Here is a 25,325-nt window from a genome sequence, read left to right as displayed (position 1 = left end):
TTTCCTGTTCAGGCATCATAGAAAGATGTCAGCATTTCTCATCTCCCAAGTTGTCTGGAAGATGATCCTTATGGTGTTTGAAGAAGATGGTAGCAGAGATGATTATTTCTGCTTGGGAAAATTCACGTGGATTTACTTTACAATCCAGACTTTGATTCAGAAATTATTCATCCACCACAACTAGGGAATATCATGACTCTGACTTCTGCTAAGACAGAGCCTTAAGATGACATGGAGTGCTATGAATCACGGAGCACAGGATAGTTGAATTAATGAATTCAAGATTTGTCCCAAAGTTAGAATAATCCTAAGATATTATATATTTTCTGGTAGTTCCCTAACATATTAGACTTCCTTAATTCAATATCTAGTCCATTCCAAACGTATCTTACAGGAATTTTAAATGGAAAACTCTATTTCTAAAGGTTAAGTTTATGACTATAAGATTGTTGCAAACATATTATACATCTTGAAACAGAAAAGCCATGAAGAAGCATATAAATGGCATCTGTACTTCCAACAGTTAGCAATAACTACTAATTAATTTTTTATGTAAAAATTGAAGCTCATTTTTAAAAGTGAGTGACAAGATTTCAAAATCTATCTCAATAGAAAATAATTTTTTATGACAGAATTATCATTTTTCTCTAGCTGGCCAAATTATTATTATTATAATGTAGAAAGTATTTTTGAAGCTGTGAAATCATAATGATGGAATTCTGAAAGAACATTCATCTAGGAGATACCTGAGGATTTTTTTTTTTTTTTTTTTTTTTTTATGTTCTCAGGCAGATCTCATTTGGCCAAGATCTTTCAGTAAACTTGAGACCTGCCACCTCTGCTTCACAAATAAACTTGGTGCTACAGATGTATTTCAGACAGAGACAGGGAAGAGGCAAAAAAAGTGAGGTAGGTGTTAGTGATGGTCAAACGTAGGTTTGCAACCAGAGGAGGTAAGGAGTCTACATTCCATATTTTGGGGCAGATAAATGCAAATGTGCTCCTCTAAGAAGATGGTGCCCACTTTGAAGGCTACAGTGAATGCAGGCTCGGATGCAATACCATGACATGCCTTATGTCCCAGAGCACCAAAACTAAAACAGCATCAACAATTTTAACCCTGGCTGTGGTTTATGTGTGTCTCTCCAAAGTTCGGGTACTGGATCTTTGATTCTTCCACATGAAAGTATTGAGAGGTGGGGCCTATTGGGAGGTCTCTGGGTCATGAGGAAGGAGTTCTCATAAATGTGTTGATGCTTTTCTTGGAAGGGGAGTTTAGTTATCACAAAATCTGGTTGTTTAAAAGTGAGTTCACACACAGTGAGAGATAAAGGTTTAATTTCATTTTGTTACACGTGGCTTCCATCTTTCCCAGCACCACTTGTTGAATAGGCTATCTCTTCTCCAGTGAATGTTTTTGGTGCCTTTGTCTAGTATGAGATACCTGTATTTATGTGGGTTTGTTTCTGTCTTCTATTTCATACCATAGGTCTAGAATGTCTGTTTCAGTGCCAATACCATGTTTTTATTACTCTAGCTCTGTAGTATATTTTGAGGTCTGGTATTGTAATGCCTCCTGCTTTACTTTTCTTGCTAAAGGTTCCTTTGACTAATCTGGGTCTCTTATATTTCCAAATGAAATTCATGATTGCTTTTTACAGTTCTATGAAGAATGTCATTGGGATTTTAATAGGAATTACATTAAATTTGTATAACGCTTTTGGTAGTATGGCCATTTTGACAATATTAATTCTGCCTATCCAGGATCATGAGAGGTATTTCCATCTTCTAAGATCTACTTCAATCTCTTTCTTTAGTATCTGTATTTTCATTGTAAAGGTCTTTCTCCTCTTCTGTTAGATTGATTCCCAAGAATTTTATTATTTGAGGTGATTATGAATGGGGTAGAGTGTCCTTTATTTCTGTTTCAGTGGATTCATTACTGATGATGATGTTTTTGATTTATGGGTATTGATTTTATATATTGCTACTTTTCTGAATTCATGTGTTAGTTCTAGAAGTTTTTAGGTGGAATTTTTTTGGACCTTCTAAATATAGAATCATGTCATCAGAAAATAGTGATACTTTAAGTTCTTTTTTACCTATTTGTATACCTTTAATTTATTTGTTCTAATTGCTCTGGCTGGAGATTCAAGGACAACGTTGAATAAAAGTGCTGAAACATGCACTTCAGATAGAGCACTAATCTCCAGAATCTATAAATAACTCCAAAACCTTTACTCCAAAAATACATATAACCCAATCAATAAATGGGCTAAGGAACTGAGCAGACACTTCACAGAAGAAGATATACAAGTGATCAACAGATATATGAAAAAATGTTCAACTTCTCTAATAATTAGAGAAATACAAATCAAAACTACCTTAAGATTTCATCTCACTCCAATTAGAATGGTTATTATCAAGAATACAAGCAACAATAGGTGTTGGCTAGGATGTGGGGCAAAAGGCACTCATACATTGCTGGTGGAATTGCAAAGTGGTGCAGTCACTCTGGAAAGCAATATGAAGATTCCTCAGAAAACTTGGAATGAACCCACCAGTTGACTGAACCATCCTACTCCTAGGTTTATACCCAAAGGACTTAAAATCAGCATACTACAGTGACGCAGTCACATCAATGTTCATAGCAGCTCAATTCATGATAGGTAGATTGTGGAACTAACCTAGATGCCTTCAATAGGTGAATGAATAAAGAAACTGTGTTACATATATACAATGAAATATTAGTCATAAAGAAGAATAAACTTACTACATTGCAGGTAAATGGATGGAGATGGACAATTTCATGTTAAATGAAATAAGCCAATCCCCAAAACCAAAGACCAAGTGTTTTTTCTGATAAGTGGATGCTCATACATAATTGGAGGGGTAAGGGAAGAAAGGAGGAAAATTGGATTGTGTAGAAGGAAATGAGGGGAGGCGGGGGTTGAGAGAAAGGAAAGATATTGAAAGGAGACAAACATCATTACCGTATACATGTATGATTACATGAGTGGTGTGACTCTACATCGTGTACAACCAGAGAAATGAAAAGTTGTACCCCGTTTGTGTACAATGAATCAAAATGCATTCTGCTGTCATGTATAAGTAAATAGAACAAAAATTTTAAAAAGTGGTGAAAGAGGGCATCCTTGTCTTGTTCCAATTTTTAGAGGGAATGCTTTCAATTTTTCTCCTTTTACAATGTTGAGGTATATTTCTACTACCCCTCATTTTTCTAGTGTTTTAAACATGAAGGTGTTGCATTCTGTCAAATGCCTTTTCTGCATCTATTGAGATGATCATTTGATTCTTGTATATAAGTCTACTGATATGATGATACATTTATTGTTTTTACTGATACTGATATATTTACTGATACATTTATTGTTTTCCATATGTTGAACCAACCCTGCATCCCTGGGATGAACCCCACTTGACCATGGCACACTGTTTTTTTAATATATTTTTGTATACAATTTGCCAGAATTTTATTGAGAATTTTGTGTCTATATTCATCAGGAATATTGGTCTGATGTTTCCTTTTCTTGATATGTCTTTGTCTCATTTTGGTATCAGGGTGATATTAGCCTCATAAAATGAGTTTGGAAAGGTTCCCTCCTTTTCTATTTCATGGAATAAGTTGAGGAGTATTGGTGTTAATTCCTCTTTGAAGGTCTTGTAGAACTAGGCTGAGAATCCATCTGGTCCTGGGCTTTTCTGAATAGGTAGACTTTTGATAGCGTTTTCTATTTTATTACTTGAAATTGTTCTGTTTAAATCATGTATGACCTCCTGATTCAGGTTAGGTAGGTCATATATCTCTAGACATTTGTCAAAGTCTTCAATATCTTCTATTTTAATGGAGTATAAATTTTCAAAATGCTTTCTAATTATCTTCTGTATTTTAGTTGTGTCTGTTTTGATATCAACCCAGAATGGATCAAACACTTAAGTACTAGAACAGAGACCAAGCCACTGATGGAAGAAAAAGTAGGCCCAAATCTTCACCACATCATTCTAGGATGTGTTTTCCTTAACAAGACCCCTAAAGCACAAGAAGTTAAATCAAGAATCAATAAATGGAATAAACTCAAACTAAAAAGTTTCTTCTCAGCAAAAGAATCAATAATGTGAAGAGAGGGCCTACAGATTGGGAGAAAATCCTTACCACATGCATCTCAGATAAAGCATTAATCTCCAGGATATATAAAGAACTCAATAAACTTAACACCAAAAAACTCAAATAGCCCAATCAATAAATGGGCTAAGGAACTGAAGAGATGCTTTACAGAAAAAAGATATACAATTCATCAACAAACATATGAAAAAAATATTCAACATCTCTAACAATTACAGAAATGCAAATCAAAACTACTCAAAGATTTCATCTCACTCCAGTCAGAATGTCAATTATCAAGAATTCACTCAACAATAGGTATTGGCAAGAATGTGGGGAAAAAGTTACACTCATACATTGCTGATGGGAATGCAAAATGGTGCAACCATTATGGAAAATAGTATGGAGATTCCTCAGAAAACTTGAAATGGAACCACCATTTGATCCAGTTATGTCACTCCTCAGTTTTTATCCAAAGGACTTAAAATCAGCATACTACAGTGAAGAAGCCACATCAATGTTTAAGCAGTTCAATTCACCATAGTTAAAATATGGAATGAATCTAGATGCCCTTCAACAAACAAATGGATAAAGAAAATGTGGCGCATATATATATATATATATATATATATACACATACATATATATATATATGATGAAATATTACTCAGCTTTAAAGAAGAGTGAAATTATGGCATTTGTTAGTAAATGGATAAAGTTAAAGAATACCATGCTAAGTGAAATAAGCCAAACCCAAAAAGCAATGGCTGAATATTTTCTCTGATATGAAGATGCTAATGCACAATAAGGGGGAGTGATAGGGTAGAATAGAGTTACTTTATATTAGTTAGAGGGAAGTGAAGTAGGGGAAGGGATATGGGGGTAGGAATGATAGTAAAGTGAAACAGACATTATTAATTTATGTACCTATATGACCACATGACTGATGTGATCCTACAATATGTATAATCAGAAAAATGAGATTATACTCCATTTATATATGATCTATAAAAATGTATAAAAATATTCTACCATCATGTATAACAAATTAAAAAAAATTAAAAATAAAAATGAGTTCAGTTTCCTAGGCTAGTCTCGTGCTTGTGGAATCTCCTGCCATATGATCTCTCCCACTTTTCCATCAATGCTCTGAAGGAACAGGAGACCCTCACTAGATACAGCTGCCTAAACTTGAAATACCCTGCTTCTAGAACCAAATGCCAAATAACTTCTTTCTTTGATAAATTACTGAGTCTCAACTTGTCTTTTACAGAAACAGAAAACAAATGAAGACAACATCCAAACACAGTTTCTCATGGGTAGAATGAGAATCAACAGCAGACCTATGAGCAGGTTTTAAGCTGACAAGATCAAAGACCCATGGTAAGCACTGTGTTTTCATTTACCCACAGACAAATGTACCTCAAAAAATAATAATAATAAAGCATGTGAAGCATAATCTAGTTTGCAAATCAAGGTGCCACATTCCATTTGATCTGTGAGCCAGGTTTGGGAGTGATAGGAGTCACTGCTACAAAGACACAGAAGTGGGCATGGCTTGAATTTATATGAGAACTATCATGATTGCAACTTCACAGAGTGATGAGAAAGACCACTGAGAAAGAGAATTTGGATACAAATTCACAATTTTTATAAGAGCTGTAAGGACTATCAGGAGTCAATCTTCATGAAATACAAGGGTTTTCTAACTTCTTTGAAGGACCACATGATAAATATTGTAGGCTTGTAGAATTACATTATAAGATGAAAGCCACAAATGAAAGTGACAGAGTTCTAATACTCCTTAACTTATGAACAATAATGGTCAAATTTCAAATAATTCTTACAGATCATGAATATTACTATGCTTTAATTATTTTCCACTGTTTAAAAATATAAAATTTGTTCTTAGCTCACAGAATGTTTAAACAAGCTAGCCTATTAGATTCAGCCCACCTGTGTTAGTTGGCCAACCCCTAGTGTCCTGAGATAAGGCAACCAGAGTCAGCTCAGGCTTTGAGATACTTGAATGCTTTGGATATCAAAGCTCCTGACAAGATTATAAAACTAGTACCAAACCAAACGTTCCTTTTGTCCTGTGATTTCCCTTTTGATTTCTGTACTGCACAATGTGTCCTAGTGTTCTGATCTTTTTAAACAAGTTCCAGATTCAACTTCCTTCACTTACTTGGAGACATCCGTATGTAGCATTTGTTAAATGCTTAGGTGAACTTTCAAATTAATTGCACTGTGTAAATAAATGTAAGACTTAACAAAAGATAATGAGAACAAATGATAATTGCAGTTGTTATAACAACGGTCATAAACACTGGTTACGTTATTTGCTTTTTGAGTTTGTGTTGCAAAGATGCAAAAACATCTTTGTCTTGGAAGATTGCTTTAAAGTGGGATCACATCTCTCCTCTCTCCCTCTGTGACTTTCTTGGCACTGTCCCAGGGGATATGCATGATTAATAGAGAACTTTTAATAAAGGATAATGTGCATAATGTCTTTGTGTTTACAAAGTACCTGCAATGTATTGTTGCTAATCTTCATATTCTGATTCTCTTTTACAGATGAAGTAACAGAGGTTCAGAGAACTTAATTGGTTTGTTGAGGGTCACCCACTTAGTAATTGGCAGAGCAGAGTCAAACCACATATTGTGACCAAAGCGCTCTCCATGTTCCTGTATTCCCTGCCTGGTCTTTGAACATTATGGGATGTTAAGCTAAAGACTTTCTTTTCCCAAGTATAGACCACAGAAGAGCAAGCAGCATTAATGACTTATGAGTGACTTGTCCTGTTCTACCAGTGTGCCTTGGTCTGAGTTTCATTAATGAATACTAGATGATCAGTTGCCACTTTCCCAGTACATGTTTTACTTTCTTTTCTCCTTTTCTTATTTCCTCCTAATGTTTCCCAACATGGAGTATATCATCAGATTGTGAAATAACTTACATTCCCCCCTCCGAGAACTTGGCAAGTGCCTCCTAGCTTTTATTCGCACAGTGGGAAGTTTATAGTCAATATGAATTGTAATAGCTCTGAAGGGCTGAATTCTGAGCACTCTCCAGCTGTAGAACTCTCTGAGGCGAGACAAGGGTAGAGTGACAACAACTCAACGTGAAGTTTTTAATTCCCTTTTGTATCTAACGTGGATCTGGAAGTGGCGCTGCTGTGAACCTCCTGGCTCTCTCACTTTGCCTTCCAGTCACTCAGCAGCCGTGTAGCCCAGGGAGGGCAGCAGGGAGGCCTACTCCCACTGGGCTGTCCTATTGATTAGCTAGGCGTAGAAAACAGTTGTCACTTGAAAAGGCACATGGAAACATCCTCAGAGCCCAAGTTCAAGTATCAGATGTGGACAGTAGCAGCTTGATATTATCAAGGACCATGGACAGCACCAACCTTATTTCAAACTACTGTTTCTTTTTGTTATTGTTGTTGTTTTATTGTTTTTGCTTTTCAAATGGGAACCGGGAGGTTTTCTCTCAGGCTTTATATCTTGGAAAATTTTATTCCAGCTTATACATAAATACAATGAATGTAATATAGCTAGAACAGGGCTTACCAGAAATAAGAAGACCAAGCCTTAATTCAGTACTGGACCACTGCACCCCAGATAAAGTGTCTTTTGATAGCAGAGATAAGAATGGGTTTTAATGGGCTTATTTGTTTGTTAAAAGTTAGAACAAGTATTGCTTTCAGATGAATTCCACTTTCTGCAACTTTCATTAAGCTTTTATTTCTTTACAAACCAGAAGCTGCTAATTGTGAATTTATCCATTTTACCAGTAAAAATAAAGGGGTTCTTAAGATGACAACAAATAGTTGTGTGTTATCTACAGTCAAGGTTCCAGGACCCACTGGTAGACTGAGAAGTGACTGTGATTTGGACCATAGTGGAAACTGAGACTCTGGGAAAGCCTATAGAATGGATATGGCAGACCTCATACTAAGAGGTTATTTAACAACTGTATAAGGTAAATTTTGTTAGATGAAGCGGGGTATTGTGGAAAGGTCTTGGAGTTAGACATTCACATCTTAGCTCGCCCCATAAAACACTTTATTCATTGTTACAAGTAGTATATTCTTCTTTAACATTTAGATAAGACCTATCAAGGACAGGGATAATTATAAAGTCTAATGTTCATTCTTCATATCATTTTTAATATCACCATTCTGATGGCATTAATTGAGTATTTATTTAATACCAGGCACAGAGCATGTATTGTATGTATTACGTCCTGTAATCCCTATAGAAAGCCCAGAATGTGTTTTCAATCATGGGTCTCACTTTATGAATGAGACAACTAAGACTCAGGGCAGGTGGCAAGGTATCCAATGTGACACTGCTTAGAAAGGGGTAAGATTAGATCTCTGATCTTGAAGCTCACCACATTCAGGCTCCATCAATGCCCATAAAAGACAACATGCCAACATCTACAGACACCGATCCAGGAGACTGGGTTTCAATTACCAGTGCCACTTCTTACTCTGGAATGAACTTCAGGAAATTGTTTAACATTTCCATGCCCCATTTTTCCTCATTTGTCAAATATGGATAATAATAGGATCTACCTTGTAGGGCTGTTCTAAAGATTAACTGTACTGATACAGGTAAAGTGCTGGCACATAATAACATGATAAGCCTTTGCACTGTTGTTTTTATCATCTTTATTAACTTGACTGTCATCTCCCGCTTAGAGTACATCCCCCTCCCATCTCCTTGTTCTCAAGTAGAAGATCCGTCAATTCTGAGGCCCAAGCTTTCTGCTTTAAAGCTGTGCTTTATTAGAGACCAATGTCTGAGTAAATCATTGGTGTTTAATTATTATTTTCTAAAAACCAGCATGGAGACAAATTTGAAATTGATCTTCTGTTGAGATTTCCCCAAACAGGTTACTTGCTCAAAGTAACTCAGAGTCAATAAGGGCCATTGGAATGGAATGTAGGCTACTGCTGTCCAGTCCAGTGATAGATAAAAGTAGGTACTTTAATAGTGGAATTTTGCAGCATAGAAGAAAGAGGGCCAAAAGGGACAAATGGCTATTCAAATGACATGCCAAGGCTTTCCATTTATTCCTTCTACCATTAATAGAGGTGACTGCTGGCAACCATTCACTTTAGAAGCCTTGGCCAACCTCTGCCCAGAGCCAGACATGGGCCATAAACTTGACATGATATGCAGTAGGGAATTAAAAAAAAAAAAACAGATTCTGAATCAATGCACTATTATATGGTTGATGGGGAATCAAATGAAAATATAAAAATATTTTAAAATTTGAAAGTGTGTAGAAATATAAATTATACAGATTGTAGCTAAAAGATATACTTTGGCTACTGCACAGTAGCTTTTTTTTTTTTTTAATAATAAACAGGAGAAGTTTAATAAACAGGAGAAGTAATGGGTTTAGAGTCTAGTCCCTAGAATGAAGCTTTCTGGTTAAGTTTTGGCCACTTTACATACTCGTGTGTACCTTTGAGCAAGTTATGTAATTGAGTTCTCTGTGCCACAGTTCCCTTATCTGTAATACAACAGTAACAACACTTGCATCATAAGACTTTCAAGAAAATTAAACAGGTAACACATGTGCAATACTTAGAACATGGACAAGCTACACTACAAATGGTAGATTGGCTGCTACTTCTCTAATCATAGCTAACTCGCATCTCTAGGTACAGAATCACTGTTTCCTAACTGAAGAATTCAGGCAAACCAAATGATCCAGGGTTCCTTACTGCTGTCTTCTTGATAACAATGAAGTCGGGCTCCTTTCAAGAGGTCCTTATAGCCATGACAACATGTGCAACACCACTCTACTGAGGATGTCATTGCCATGACAACACTTGAATGACCCAAATCAAGAGGCCTAGGAAAGTGCTGCAGTGAAAAGACATCAATACTGAGGGATGTGACTGTTCAAGAGTACAACAGGGACCGTGCAGCAGGGGCATGTGGTAGTAAAGCCAAAGGGAGCAAAATAAAAACATTGTAGTCACTTTCACTAAGCTGCTCAAGAGCAATGGGTCCTAGGTAGGAAACAGAGATTGGGAGAGAGAGAGAGAGAGAGAGAAAGAGAGAGAGAGAGAGAGAGAGAGAGAGAGAGAGAGAAAGAGAGAGAGAGAGAGAACTCTCATATTACACAATATGCCTATTAATTCAGGGATTTTCTGTCTCCAAAGAAAGGCATGTCATTAAGGTAATGGGGACAGGAGGTTAAGGTAATGGGGACAGGAGAAGGTGATTGTTAGGATTCTGGAGAGTAACATTTTGGAAGAATAATCAGAAACACCTACAAGCCAGGATTAGGAGGACAAGGTGTAGTAGCAGTTCGTTCCTCCAGGTTGGTGAACTCTCCCCATCTCTAGCCTTATTGTCTAAACACTGTGATTGACTTCTTCCTTTCCTCCTGAACTAGACTTAGTGACATTGAGGCAACTGGAATATTTGCAGAAATCCAGGGCACAGACTTGTGCAGAGCTGAAGTGTTTATCCCAGAGCCCAATCTCTCCAACTAGAATAGGTGCTCTTGGTGGGGCTTCCCTTTCCATCCCCTTTGCAGTTTCCTCTAGACAAGGAGATTTCACCTGGGCAATCATTTGTGGGCCAAAAAGGATGACTTCACAAGGTTATCTTGGTTCCTGTTCTGATTTTGAAGAAAGATGAATTATGATACAAGTAGTGCAGGTGAGTAGTTCATCAGAGGGAGGCATTGGGGAATAAGCAGAAATCTCACTGTTTCCCTATGCCTCTTCTCATGAATAGTTTCACATTTTAAGCAAAGTTCCCATAAGTGCTACAACTATAATTCCCCAGTGTCATTCTCATTAGAGTTGGCAGTGAATAGTCTCACCTCCAGACAAAGTGCCTAGTTTCAGAGATAGTTGTGTCAGTAAAATGGTGACTATGGTTCCAAATTCCCAGAGTACCCAAAAGTCCTTAAGAAATTTGGGGGTTCACTTGGCTGAATCAAAATGTATCATGTACTCAAAAAAATCAGAAACCAATTTTGATTAACTCCTATTTTGTCTGAAGATGACAGGCAACTGAGAACCCAAAGATAAATCATTACACAGAAGTAATAGTCAATGCAGTGCCCAGGGATGTCAGACTGCAGATTGGACTTCAGAGAAACAAAAGTATCCTCCTTTGAACTCACATTCTCCTCCAACAACTGACCCCTTATTCTACTATCATTTATAGCACAACTTCTGAAAAGTTTATTATTGTCTCAACTTGTTCAGTCCATTATCTCTCTTTTAATTAATGATTTATCAACTGCATGTCACCAAGACCATTCTTACCAATGTCTCCTAATTGAATTTTACCAATTTCCAGTTTTTACCTCCCTAGACTAAGCACACTTGTGTTGGTAATTATCCCTCCTTCTATAAAGATTTTTACTTCACTTGGCTTACACATTTCTCTGTCATTTCTCACAATTATCTTTGATGGGTCCTTCCCTTTACCTGATGCCACTGGGTTCAGAACACAGATCTCCAGCCTCCACTCTGTGGGTGATAGATACAGTGTGTATGTCAATGACTCCCATATTTATTTTTCTATGTCCTGTGCCCTTGTATTACCAATAGAAATACTACTCAGTATTTCTACTTAAATCCAACATAGCAAACTCCTTATTTCCACCTATAAGCCTGTTCTGCCTACAGTTCTTAATGGATAGAAATGAACACGTTACCAATACTTCAGGTCAAAATACCAAAATATGAGTCACACTTGATTCCTACCTCTTCTTCATAACCTAGTCAATCAATAAACAGTTTTAGCTCTATTTTCAGAACATAGTCCAAATTAAACAAGTCTTATTATCTTTGATTCTACCATTGAGTCCATACCATCACTTAAACTTTTACAAAATTTAATTGTACAGATTTATGGGCTACAGTGCCATAATTCAATACATGTATATGATGCATAAAATCAAATCCAGGCAGCTACCACTTCCCTCTTGATAGACTAAAGCAGTTGGGTCCTGACCGGCATCTTGGCTGCTGCTCTTCCACCTCTTTCTCTTCATATTAAATTCTCTTCAATTTCTCTTCAATCAAAGTGATCCTTTAAAATCATTTATTAAGTCTTTTCACTCTCCTGCTTTGAAACACACTAGTGTTTTTCATTACAACACTTTCCAAAGTTTATAATGTGGCTTCAAGGCACTCAGGGAGCTGACTGTCAACTCTCTCATGAAGTCAACACTTTTCTCTGCATCAACATGATCCTGTCCCTCAGGTACCCCAAACATATTCCTGAGCATAGACCTGATAAGCACAGGATCCTCTCTCTGGAACAACCTCTTTCTACATGTCCTGCACCATCATGAAAGACTCTAGATCTATGTTCTGGCTTTCAACATTCCCATAACTAAAGTACCACAGCCAATCATTCCATACCCATTTCTGTTTTATCTTCCTCAATAACACTATCTCTGCCTGACATTCAGATGCATATTTGTTTATTGAATATTGCCTTTACTCCCACAATGCAGCCTCATAGCGCCAAGGCTGTGTTCATCCCACAGTCTGCAGTACCTAGTTATGCACTGTCATAAGTACTCAGTAAATACCTGTTTAATAAAAGATGATTCATTCTGCCTATTTATCATATCTCTGTTGTATTCTATCATTTTTTGTTCAATCTAATAAATCCTTCTTCTCTTAAGAAAATGAGCCTGGAGTTGTTATGATTATTTTTTGGAAAAAATGGAGCTAACATGGATCAATATGTAGAAATAAATTAGACATCACTTGTTCCATAATATCCTACCTGTTGTAACATGGGTGAAAAGTCAGGTACAGAACACCTGCCACAGACAGAGACTACAACTAACAATAGTGAGGCACAGCATAACTGTCTCCCATTGGGCACTACTGGGATTAAATCCAACATGGCTCATCTCTCACTTCTAGGATGACCACATAACACATAAGTTTCTTCTTCCACACCATCATTCATGCCCTATAGCTCCTTCATTCTCATGGTACAGAAGAATTCCTCCTCCTGACCAGCCTCTCTCTCCTCCCACCTTCTACTCTTATTCCCTATGTCCTCTGGAACACTACTACCCAGGCAAAATTCTCCCTTCTAGGCTAACATTTCCTGAACTGTCATGATTAACTAAAATCCAGCTATTTCCTGGGGCTGTACTTCCTCTAAAGCTTTCCAGAAAAAGTGCTGGGTTGTTTGTTCTGGCATGTAGAAACTGGGGTTCTGGTTCTCCTCAACCCATAGGATCACTTGGAGGCCTTCCCTCTTTTGCACTTTTCTCAAATGCCCTCATTCTTGGAAGCTCTGCTGCTAGCAGTGTTGCCTCTGTATCTCCCTTTCTGGCTCCCAGTGACTGATTTCCCAACTTCCTTGTGATTCATTGAGGGCTTTGACACTTGGCTCACAGCCAGACTTTTCACGACCTTTCACATTACATGGGGTGACTGCAATGTTCCCTATGACAATTTGTCAGGGACCTGCAGTGTCAGCAACTTGGCCTCAACTTCTCCATGGGCCTTCTCTGACTCAGCTGTATGCTACATCATTGGCCTGAACTCCTCATTCTCTAGAACCTGATATCACTAATTAAGAAGTTACAATTTCTGACTTAAACCTTATGTTTTTCCAGCATGCAATTCAGGAACTTAATCTATAGCTTTAAGTTTGCTTTATCTATTCATTCAGTAAACAAATATTTATTGAATATGTTTGATTTGAGAGGCACTGGTACACATGGTGGTAAGTATTAATAAATATTCTTCCTACTCTTATGAAGTTTAGAGTCCTGTGGGGGGCCAGACATTAAATAAATCCTCTGTAACCACATGGCTTTCTTAATGATCCTAGAGCATGCTAGGTGTGCCTGATTCAGTATCTTTGGTATTCAGTGTTAGCCTGGTTAGGTTAGGAATACTCCTGCTGGAGCTACCCAAATGTCTCTTCCAGCTTTTATGGGGTATGTTCTTAAAAAATCCATTTCTTCCTATTCTATTTAAGACTTAACCTCCCAACTTATATCAGATAATATTTTGGCCTCTTATCCTGATTAACTGTTTCTGTGGCACTAAGGTTTACTTATCCCTGGGTTATTTTCTGCCTCTCCCACTAGAATATAATGTCTGAGGTCAGTGCTATGGTGTTCTTGTCTGATCATGTATCTCCAGTGTTGGGGAAAGTTTTCTAGGACACAGTAGGTGCTCAATAAAAAAAAATTGGATGAATGAATTAATTCATTGAAATTATCTCACCAAGGGGTTTTCCTGGGGGCAAAACCCACACTGCTCTTCTGCTTAATTCCCTTTCTGCAATGGTGTATGATGCAATAAACAAATCAGTGAAGGAGAAAGCCATTTGTCTTTCTCTATCATGCAGATGACTGTCCAAAATTCTTCAACCATAGTGAGCCAGGTGAACCATTCCAAAAAGGGCAATGCCATGATGAAAAAGATTCAGAGAGGGACATAAGCCTCCTGATCCAGAAGTCAGTTAAACAAGAGTCCTGAATTTATTATAGAGGAGCCATAACATCCAAAGATATTACTTTTAACTCTGTGTTAGAAGTGAAGAGAAATTTGTTTCTTAAGATGAAGGGAGATGTGAGCACAGAAGAATTATTCACTCTTGGAGAGGAGTTAGGGGCCAAGATGGTCCTCCCAAGGAAGGAAGAGCTGCATCTCTTGGACTCCAAACTCCAAGGTAATGGACACATTGTGCTGAGCAATGGTGTGTAAAGAACCTATGCAACCTAGCCAATGAGACTGGAGACTTGAACTAAATTGGTATTCTGCTCATTCTCTTCCAAATGTCCTGAAGTTCAGGGAAAAATCATTTTACATTTGTAGGAAGATGAAGTATGTTGAACACCACAAGGATGCACAGGGAAATTGAATGGAGTCATATAATGTAAAATATACCCTGGAATCTGGCACATTGTTTTCATATTGAAAGCTGTTTAAATATAAAACAACCTAAAAATAACAATCAAAGCAGAAGACATACCATTGTGTGAGTGAATGATGGTATTTAACATGAAAAAAAAGAAATCAAATCAGAGAGTAGCTGCATCAATTCAATGGGCCTGGGCCATCCAGGTGGAAGGGAGGGGACCAAAGGAACATGAAACTAGCATAGGCTTACACAGTTGGAGGAAGATGGGGAGGACGGGCCATGTCTCCATGCTGGGACTGTGCCCTTAACTTGGAGGTATTCATCCCAAGTTCTCCTGAAAGGAGTCCGAGGTCACAGAGGAAGATGAAGTGCTAAAACTGAGTAGGAAGCCCCACCTGGAGTCCAGGGTAGAAAACTGTTGAGAAGGATTTTGGAAGAATACTATGAGAAAATTGACAACCCAAAGACCATAGGCCCTAGACAAGTAATTTGTCTGAAACCAAAGCACAGAAATGCCTCAGAGATCTAAAAGAAGCATTGAGCCAGAAATCAAACAGGAAATCAATGCACATTAAGCATTTGCATTTGAGAGTCAAAAGACTTGGACTTGAATTTTGCCTTGGCCATTTAATATTTGTGGATAAATTTTCCTTTTACTTTGGCATGTCTAACACTCCAAAATAAAATTACTGCCTATTGATACAGAAACTTGTGAGAATTAAGTGATGTATTTCATGTTAAGCAAGTGCCCAGCATACAGCACACACCATGTTGCAGTGGTTTCAAATGTATACCATATAGCAGTGGTTCTCAAACTTGAGCATGCATCCTCACTCTTAAGGTTTATATTAAAGAGGACTAAGGTATGAACTAGGGATGCCACTGCTGATGAGAACCATACTATATAGCCCAGTGGTTAAGTGCATGCATCCTGGAGACAGACTGGAGTTCTATTTCAATACTGCAACTTGGAGTTCTGTGACCTTGGCCCATTTTCCTGACCTCCCTAAGCTTCGTTTAAATGAGAAAATGCAGTAAGTTATCATTTTGGTAGAATAAGCTAATAATAAATCCTGTCTCACACTGTGATTGTGAAGAATAGATACTACTGTGTGTAAATGTTCAGAAGAGTGACTAGCACATTTTTAGTGCCTATGAACTGTTAGCCTCTCTTATTATTGAAAGATAGAGACTCTGGCTGTTACATGGACTCTAGGGAAAATGTAGTCATCAGAGAACAAGACAAGATTCAGGATTCAGAACTAGATATAGTTATTCCCCTTTATTTACAGGGGATACATTCCGGACCCCCAGGGGATGCCTGAAACCGCAGATAATTCTGAACACTAAAAATATACCACCCCCTACACATAAACACAAATGCACACTGTTTTCTCTATACATGCACATGTATAATAATGTTGTAAAGTTTAATTTATAGTTTAAGCAAGTAACAGATTGACAATATTAATAACACAAAACAAGTATAACAATATGCTGCAATACAAGTTATTTGAGTGTGGTTTCCTCTTTCTTTCTGTCTCTCTCAAAATATTATGTGAATTCATATTCTTAGTAATGATTTGAGATGATACAATGTGCATGTGATAGAGTGGGGTGAGGTGAATAATTCGGTCATTTTCACGTGGTATTTGGCAATTATTGACCTTCTTTTATACACACAGCACTGTGATGCCTCAACAGCCAATCTGATAACCCAGATGTCTATTAAATGTTTAATGGGAAGATTGCATTTATGTGAAGATGCTGGACACAGGATGACTCATGTCCCAGATGGAATAGAGCAAGAGAGTGTAAGATTTCATGGCACTATTAAGAATGGCACACAACTGAAAATAATTCTTTCTGGAATGTTCCATTTAATATTTTGGGACTACAGTTGAATTCAGGTAACTGAACTTCAGAAAGGGAGAAAACTGATAAGGGAGGATCACTGTAGAAATTCAGAAATCTATACCAAAGTCTTAGTGACAAGGACCTATGCAATGATACCGTCCAGGCAAGGTTGGCAGTTCTTGGGCTATTAAGCTGGTGCTTGATGACTGGTGATCCTAGACATGGCATGCCCTGAAGCCTTGAGCTAATGTGTGGAGTGTGATGTCAAGGTTATTCTGATTATGGTGGACAGTGAAAGATCCTGCTGAGACCCTTCTCATATCACCAATTGGTGCCAATAGCTGTTTTTTCAATTGGTGCCTACTGCCTTGTAGGGCTACCACTTTAACCAGACTTTTCATCTTGCAGAGTCATAGCTGATCAACATCTTTGGGGAAGAGGATTCAATCTCCTTGCTTTTATGTCTCTCTCCCTCTCTTTTTTCTTTTTGTTCCTTCAAAACAGTTTTGCATAGTAACGGTCACCAAGCACCAGCATAAATAGCCCAAGACTCAGGAGAGTGAGGGAGAATGCTGTTAGCAATGTCTGAATCCAGCAGACATCTGATTCTACAACATTTTTCAAGGGTTTTGAAGTAATTGGGTAAAACCACAAGCAGTGTCTGTGGTATGCACTCCTGCCCTTGGTCTCTAGACTGAGGCTTGATTTCATATGTTCTCAATTCAGGCACATTGAACTCATTAATTTCTCCACTAGTCTTTTTATGATTTTCTCTTCTTTGAAGTAGGAAGTTGCACAGTTATAAGATTGCTTTAAACCAGATCATAAATATTAAAGTTACAAAAACCCTTATTGATACTGGCAAATTTCATCCTAACTGTGTCTATCTAGCTGTAATTTTACAGTTAAAGAGATGTATAGAGTTAAAAATTGATATATAAATGTCTCCCACCATTTTTTTCTTTCCCGCCTTCATCTGTACGTGTTTAAACAAATTACTTGAAGAGTTCCTGAAATCCCTTTTCCTCATACTCCAGGTTGTACTACTTTTTAAAATTTTTATGATGATAAACAGCTCTCTCTGTATAAGTTGGACCTCATACTATATGCTCCATGCAACTCTGAACAGGAGATCTGAAACTTTCCACTATGATGCACTTATGTTTTTCTTCAACTATCAATGACAAATACAATGTCTCTTGATAGCAATTACTTAGTCTTCCTGGGGTAGCTACTTGGGGTATTCTGGGAATTTTAATCAAGCACCTATGTTAATTAGAAAGTGGTGGGGTTGAAGAAAGTGCTGATTAAGCATGTTTGAACATCTATTTGTTCTGGCAATTAACCAGGTTGGGTGTTGTAAAGATTCAGCCTTTTCAGACAAAAGCATCTAAATTTCTTTCCCTTCTGTTCTTGTCTCTAGTGGAAGCAAAGAGAAAGAGGTTGGCTAAGGTATAGAAGCTCACATTATGGGATTCTACCATGAGTTGTAGTGGAGCCCAACACTTTACATTGGTGAACCTGTTCAATCCTCATCATATCCATATTGAGAACATGTTATTATCTGCATTTCACAGAGGAAATTCCAGAATCCAAGACTTGATTCCAGGTACAGGTCAGTGGCAAGGAGCAGAGCCTTTTCTCATCAATTCCTTTGATTGGTTTAGTAACAATGAGATAATCAGTCACTAGAAGTGATGCAAAGGGATGAAGCCCCTGAATCTTACCCTTTACTCAGTAAATTTGATTTTGTTTTAAATTATGAATCAGAAAGTTTTTATCTACTGTACCAGATACTGACTGCCTCTTTCACTTTCAGGGTCTGTGAACAGCTGGCAGGACAGGTCCTGGGGTTTAAACAGAATGGCACAAGAGCTGTTTATGAACCTCATGATCTCTTAGGCAACTGGGAGAACTATTCACCTGTGTATAACAGCAAGGAGTGCCATAATTGGAAAAGTGTGTTAAACGTTGTGGGATCTCAAGTAAAGGGGAGACTCAGTGTGACTGAAGAGAGACATCAGAGGTTTCAAACTGCTAACAACATCTTAAAACAGGAGTAGAAGTTTACCCGAAAAAAATGGGAGAATGATTGAAAGAAAACAAATGTTGTATGCCAATGTGAAGACACCCAGCTCGTGAGGAATATCAGATTGTTAGGGTGACAGTGGTGTGTAGTGCTAATGGGGGATTGGTGTAGATATTGAAATCTCTAAGTACTGCACCAAGAAGCAATAATGAAAGTAATGAAGAAGCTCATGTTCAGGGAGAAAGATCACTACCCTTGCAGGAACAACCTTAATAGTAGTAGTGGGTGGGAACTCAAATCCAGCTGGACCTATCTTCCAAGCACAGCTCTTTCAGACAGACCTCCATCTTCTATCATAGTCATTGTGGGTAGTCAGACTTCAGAAAAGGGCCAGACACTCCATGAAGCTCACAACTGCTCATTGCTAAGCAGTGCTGAGGTAGAAGAACTCACAAGATGGGTAATTCACACTTGCACTCAGGAAGCAGATATGCAGAGAAGATATCCTGGGTGTTCCCCATATCCACCTCTAGGATGAAAGTACGTCGAAAAAAGGCTCCTTCTCACTACTCCCCTGGATTCAGATAGTCCAGCACAAGACGTGGGCACCTGGCAATCCTCAGCAGATTCCCTGAGAAGGAAGTCTATCCTAATAAGAAGAAACTAAGACTAAAATCTGAAATCTTCCCTTCCCTCTCCCAGTGCAGTTTCTCAGAGACTTAGGCTGTTTTCTGGTTTTGTCACAGAGCCATGACTGGAGAGTTAATCACTGTATCCCCCTTTGGGTCACTGCAGAGAAGATTTACAGCCTGTATTGATTAATGACAGCACAACCCTACCAAAGAAATATTCCAAGAGTTGTCCAGAATTGGCATAGGTACAGCTCTCATGGCTCTCTCTGTTTCTCTCTAGCCTTCTCCTGCTGGGCGGGTGCCATCTGTGGGTAAGGTGATGCCTTTAGTTCCATTTTGTCCTCCTCCCCTTCCACCCCCAGCTCCTCTCTGCTGGGGAAGTTTTGCTCATCTGCCATCCTAATGATCTTTTTGCCACACGGGGCCCCTGATACTGGTGCTGACAGGCTGCTCATTAGTGCCAGGGTGCTGCAGTCAGCCGATGGCATGCCAGAGCTCTGTTCCTGACACTTTTTCACAGAGCTGTCACTGGAGTCATGGTGCCTGCCAGCTCTGGTTGAACTCAAGCTGTGATACCTCTAGTGCCAATTAATGCTTCAGTGTCCTGCTTGGCTGGGGAGAAGGCCTCATCGGTGTGAACAAATAGGAAAATGGGTGGTCTTTGACCATGTAAAAGCACTGAGGATCAAGGAAGGGGAAGGACTCAGGGATTGGGCAAGGGGAAACTCCCTATCCAAGGGTCACTTTTCCCTTAACACCTTGGTGCCTTTTAAAATTCAAGGAAACAAGGGAAAGACAACCAACTACCCGCTGGGTTTCTTCAAGTACAGCAGGTGTACCAATTGAAGGGAGGAAAGAGACTTGGCTGTTTGGAACATATGGTGAGGTGGGGGAGTGCAAAGGGCATGCATAAGTACCCACTTCATGCTCTGTGAAGAGAGTTTTCCACATTTAAAGACTTGATTGGGAGCACTATGGATACATAGTTCTTCCCTAATTCTTCTCACCAGGTCTTTATGTGACCAGGAGACAAATTTTCTATCTCTAATCCTCCTCTGTTTATACAGCAGGAGGGAGAGATGGAGGTAGGGAGAAGCAAGAGTGGGGATTAAAATAGTATTTTTTCTTCTAATTTTTTTTCTATTCCTCACCTAGAAGAAGTAACAAATTATCAAAAACATTTGAACTAACCCTCCATTTCAATATTCAGGATTCCTTTAGAAAACCTCTGGATGGAATCCACTAAAGGAGGGTGGAAATATTTAAGTCAATAGAAAGATCAGGTACCCTTCCCAGAAGAGACAGAGGAAAAATATTTCTGAGAAACACCCCTGAGGAAAGAGATGAAGTAGGGCAGAGGGGAAAGCAGAGAGGCATTCACAGAAAACATAACAAACAAATCTTCTCTACTCTTGCAAAAATGAACTTGAAAAGGAGTCTCTCCTTCAATCAGATGTTGAGCCCTGTCATAGCTGTATACCTTCTGAGCAACCCAAGAAGGGCTTGGAAAGCCCATGAAGACCAGAAAAAGAAAATGTTCTGGAGACTCGCCAGCAGAGAATTTTAGCAGGAAACACACCAGGTCTCCACTGCAAATATCAAAGTGGAGGAGAATTCCTCAAGGATCAGAATCTTTACATGGGGAGAACAGGCATGCCACTATGCCACTTTGAGGCATTGAAAAATGTTATGGTTTATTGTCTGAATCAAAAATTATTTCTTGAATGCTTTCTAGGAGCCTTGCATTGTGCTAGAAGGTGAAAAATTCAAGGTAAGTGAGCAATAGGCCCTGATCTGAAAGAACTCATGAGACAGGGTGATGCAAATGATTCAGAAAGAAAGATTTCACTGTAAACAGCTCCTGGTGTCCTCCCCATTTCCCCATGTGTTAGTCAACTTTTTGCCACTGTGACCAAAATACCTGACAACAACAAGAGGAAGAAAAGTATACTTCGGGTTCATGGTGTCAGAGGTTTCAGTTCATGGTCAGCCAATTCCATTGCTCTGGACCTGAGGTGAAGAGCATAACATTCTACCCCTGGCTCACCTTGTATCCATCACACAATGCAGAATGTACTCAGTTCATCTTCAAGAGTCCCTATGGTCTTAACAGTTCCACCACTGCTCAAAAGTCCAAGTTCAAAGTCTTCTCTGAAAATCAAGGCAAACTCTTCGGTGTGTCCTTGTATACATCTCAAGTAAATTACACACATGCAATATAAAACGACACAGAGTGAACACCCAATTAATACCTAGGTATGAATGTCCTTTAGGCAGCCTAAAAGAGGTTATGGAGGTCAACTACTATTTTGATTAGAGAAAGGTGAATATAGTTATACTACAAGGGAGATCCATCTAGCCACTTAGTGATTCCTGATTCTAAATATATGAGATACTCTAGGTTAGTGATTGAACTCACTCCTTCATCTGAGTTTCTTCATGTGCTCCCATGAATGTGACAATATAGGAATCCAAGGTTTTTCTTAAAGCTCTTACAACCCCCAAGAAACTGGTGAGAGGGTTTTGGGAATTCTTTCTTATGAAAAGTGAGGTCTTGCTTTGCAAATTTTAGGATACATTGAAAAAGATCATATTTCTATTTACTCAGAAAACACTGAGAAGAATAATGCAGTATTTAAGGGTATTCTGTTACAAATATAAAGCCTTGAGTTTAAGGACTGTGCTAAAATACATTCATGCATAGCCAAAGATAAAAGAAAAAGAACAGAGTTCTGAATGAAAACAGAGTCTTGAATGAGAAATGCATCTAAAAGTTTACAGGGCTTCCTCCAGTGTCCCTCTGTGTCTGGAACCTCATACTGATACTTATAGGAACTTGGACTTGGGGCCAGTAAAACCCTATGCAATTTGGATGGCTCTATCTCATAAGAACATCAAAATGGGGGGGTTTCTTCTGAAAAGACCAACGCCCACACAGGTGAAAACAACATCTGCATACCTTAAAACAGATGTTTCAGGTAAGATAGACATCTTTAAAAAGTTAGTGTGCTTTTATCCTTGAACTCTAGGATAAGTTCATGAAATAAACAAAACAAAACAGACAACAAATGCCAGAAACAACTACATATTATAAATAATGGCATTTCAAGAGGTAGTTTGGGAGGACCTACCCACCTCTCCATGATGCTATGAACATTTTCTACATCTGATAGAAAGGCCTACATGAGGCCTCTTGACCTCCTTTCCCAGCAGACATTAACTGCTAAGACTCCCTACATCAAATGCATGACCCACTACTGAAATAGTGGCTAACATTTCTGTATTCCTTTTTTCCACACGAAAAATGCTCAAACATAGAAATACTCATTCTGAAGAGGTTATGGAGATTTTTACAAGCAGCACCAAATGAATTATGATGGATGAAACCAGGATTTTTCAGAAATGCACATAACAAACAGGTCAGTCTAGAGGGAAAACATTCAATGAAGTCATCAGAGTTTTCCAATCAGCTAGTCATTCAGGGATTTAGTGTGTGTAAAAATGATCTTGACTGAACCATGATCTACCATCACAAAATGGGATGAAAAATGACAATAACTCTCTGTCTTTGGAACCTTGGTGAAAGTAAATATCTTTCTCTCCAAAGAATCCCATACTTGTCTTAACTTATTCAAAATAAGCACTATCTTGGAAATATTTAGTGGGGAAAGATGAAGGTCTGACTGCTATGGGTCTCCAGCTTCAGTTCAGATTTGGCAGCAGCCCAATGACATCTCTGATCTCTAAATAATCAGTCACAGGAAACACAGCACACTGGTGAGCTCTGAAGTGATTAGTTATTGCTTGGCATGTCTCATCATCCTGAATCTTGGATAGCTAATCTGGGCTCAGTATCTGGACAAAGCTGTTCATCTAAATTACTCTAAACTGCAGGTAGATTCTGATCATTCAGCTCCTCTCCCCTTGATCCATTTTCTGTTTCCATAGCAGCTAAAACCTCCGTAAAATAGCAGCATCTGGCCCAGGGTCAGGTAAATGTCCCCTGGGAAAGGAAATCTGCCTGATGTCCACAACAGGAGACTAAAAAGGACTCTAAGGCACAACAGCATGGACACCTGTAAGATGAAAGAAAGAGTCTCAACCCTGAGGGGAGACAACAGGTAATTGTAAGGAAGAGAAAGAGGGTAATGGATGGAACAGAGGGAGAGAGGAAAAGAAGACAAGTGCAAAGGAATGAAATTAAAGCAGAAAAATGTGGGAGGCTGTGAGAATAAAGATAATTATAGAAAAAAATAACTATAGGGAAAACATGGGCATAAAAGGGCAGAACAAAGTGCGATGTGTGAAAGAGAGGGTACAGATACACAGACAAGGACAAAGAACTGACTAGCCTGAAGAGGGATTGAAAAAGACATCATCAGGAAACAGAATCTCTTAGCATGAGGCAAAGGAAGTCTTCCCAGATGATAAATGTTCTGCAGATTCCAAAGGCACAGGCTGCCCTGGCATCCCACAACACTAGGGACTTGGTATTAAACTGTGATGAATGGTGTGCACTATGAACTTAGAAAGTCTGTCCATTTGGACAGCCCCTTATTCAAAAGTGCCCTGAGGCCCTTCTTCATCACTAATGACCTCATGCACAGCTGAGGCATCCTCCCAGATTTTGGGGCCTTCCACACATTAGGTCATTTCAAATGGAGGGATTGGCAGAGATATGAGTAGCTCTCACCAATCCCTTTGTTCAGAGTAATATCATCAAAATGGTGGCATAGGATAACACTCAAGAATTCAGGACAACCACAACTGAAATAGTCTTGCCTTCTCTGAGAACATCTATCACAGCACACTGTCACTGTCAGAGAGAGGATATTCAGTATGTGGAAATCATTGTAGTCCTACTTTGGATTTTTAAAATTTCCAAGTGTAGTGGCTCTTGTGATGTACTGTCCCCTTCAAGAATTGAGGACCCAAGCCCCAGAGAAGAACTAACTGCTGGTGGACAGTCCCCAGCTTTTAACCCACAGTGAGGTTTGTCTTGCTTGAAGATAGACACATGACCTAAAGTTACAGCCCTTTTGGGAATAGCCTACATTCAACACCTGACTGCTGTGCTGATGGGACAGCTTCATTGTTCCAATAGAGGACATTTTTAAAGGGTTGTCCTAACTTTAGAACTCCTCACAAGGACAGCTGATATGTTCTATTGGACTGCATCACAACTCAACTTCTCTTTCTGCCCAATCTTGCTTCATCTCTTCCTTTCCATAAGAGTTGATCCCAAGAGCACCCCCAAAGAAGCTTCTTTACCAACAATAACCATCTTATGGTTTGCTTTTGGAGTTTTCAACCTGCAGCGAGCAAATATCCTCCATGGTACCTTTGCAATTCTTAAACCTGTAGTATGCAATGCACATACCTTCATCATCCATGCTTGCATACACAGATATATATCCACAATTACCTACATATGTGTCATATTAGCCAGTGATGAAAAATAGAATTAAAGGCCTTTCTTCAAGTCTTGACTCAGATTATACATTTCAGAGTCCTTCCTTGTCCAAAGCCCTTGCCATTCTGTCAATGCATGTCTCTATCTTCTCATTCTTATCAGCACCTGTTATATTATATACTCATGTTTGGTCTTCTGTCACATAAAATGTCATTTGATGAGAACGGAAAATTTTCTGTTTGGGTCTGTGGCTTAATCTCCTAGTGCCTAAAACTGAGTATGGACCTCTGCAATATTCAATAAATATTTAAGATTTGATGAGATGATTTTATATTCCTTGCTCTCAGAGAAAAATTAGTTTAATGAAAAACAACA

At 38.6% G+C, this 25,325-nt stretch overlaps 1 protein-coding gene across 1 annotated transcript in view; it reads right to left on the bottom strand.

Moving 5' to 3' along the window:
* Ntm (neurotrimin) overlaps positions 1 to 25,325 on the bottom strand; it is a 419,452-nt gene that overhangs the window by 97,410 nt on the left and 296,717 nt on the right. The window lies entirely within an intron of this gene.

Source organism: Sciurus carolinensis, chromosome 11, assembly GCF_902686445.1.
Source record: "Sciurus carolinensis chromosome 11, mSciCar1.2, whole genome shotgun sequence".
NCBI classification, from domain to species: Eukaryota; Metazoa; Chordata; class Mammalia; order Rodentia; family Sciuridae; genus Sciurus; species Sciurus carolinensis.
Note: the sequence above shows the minus strand (reverse complement) of the source record. Positions and strands in the feature narration are given on the sequence as shown.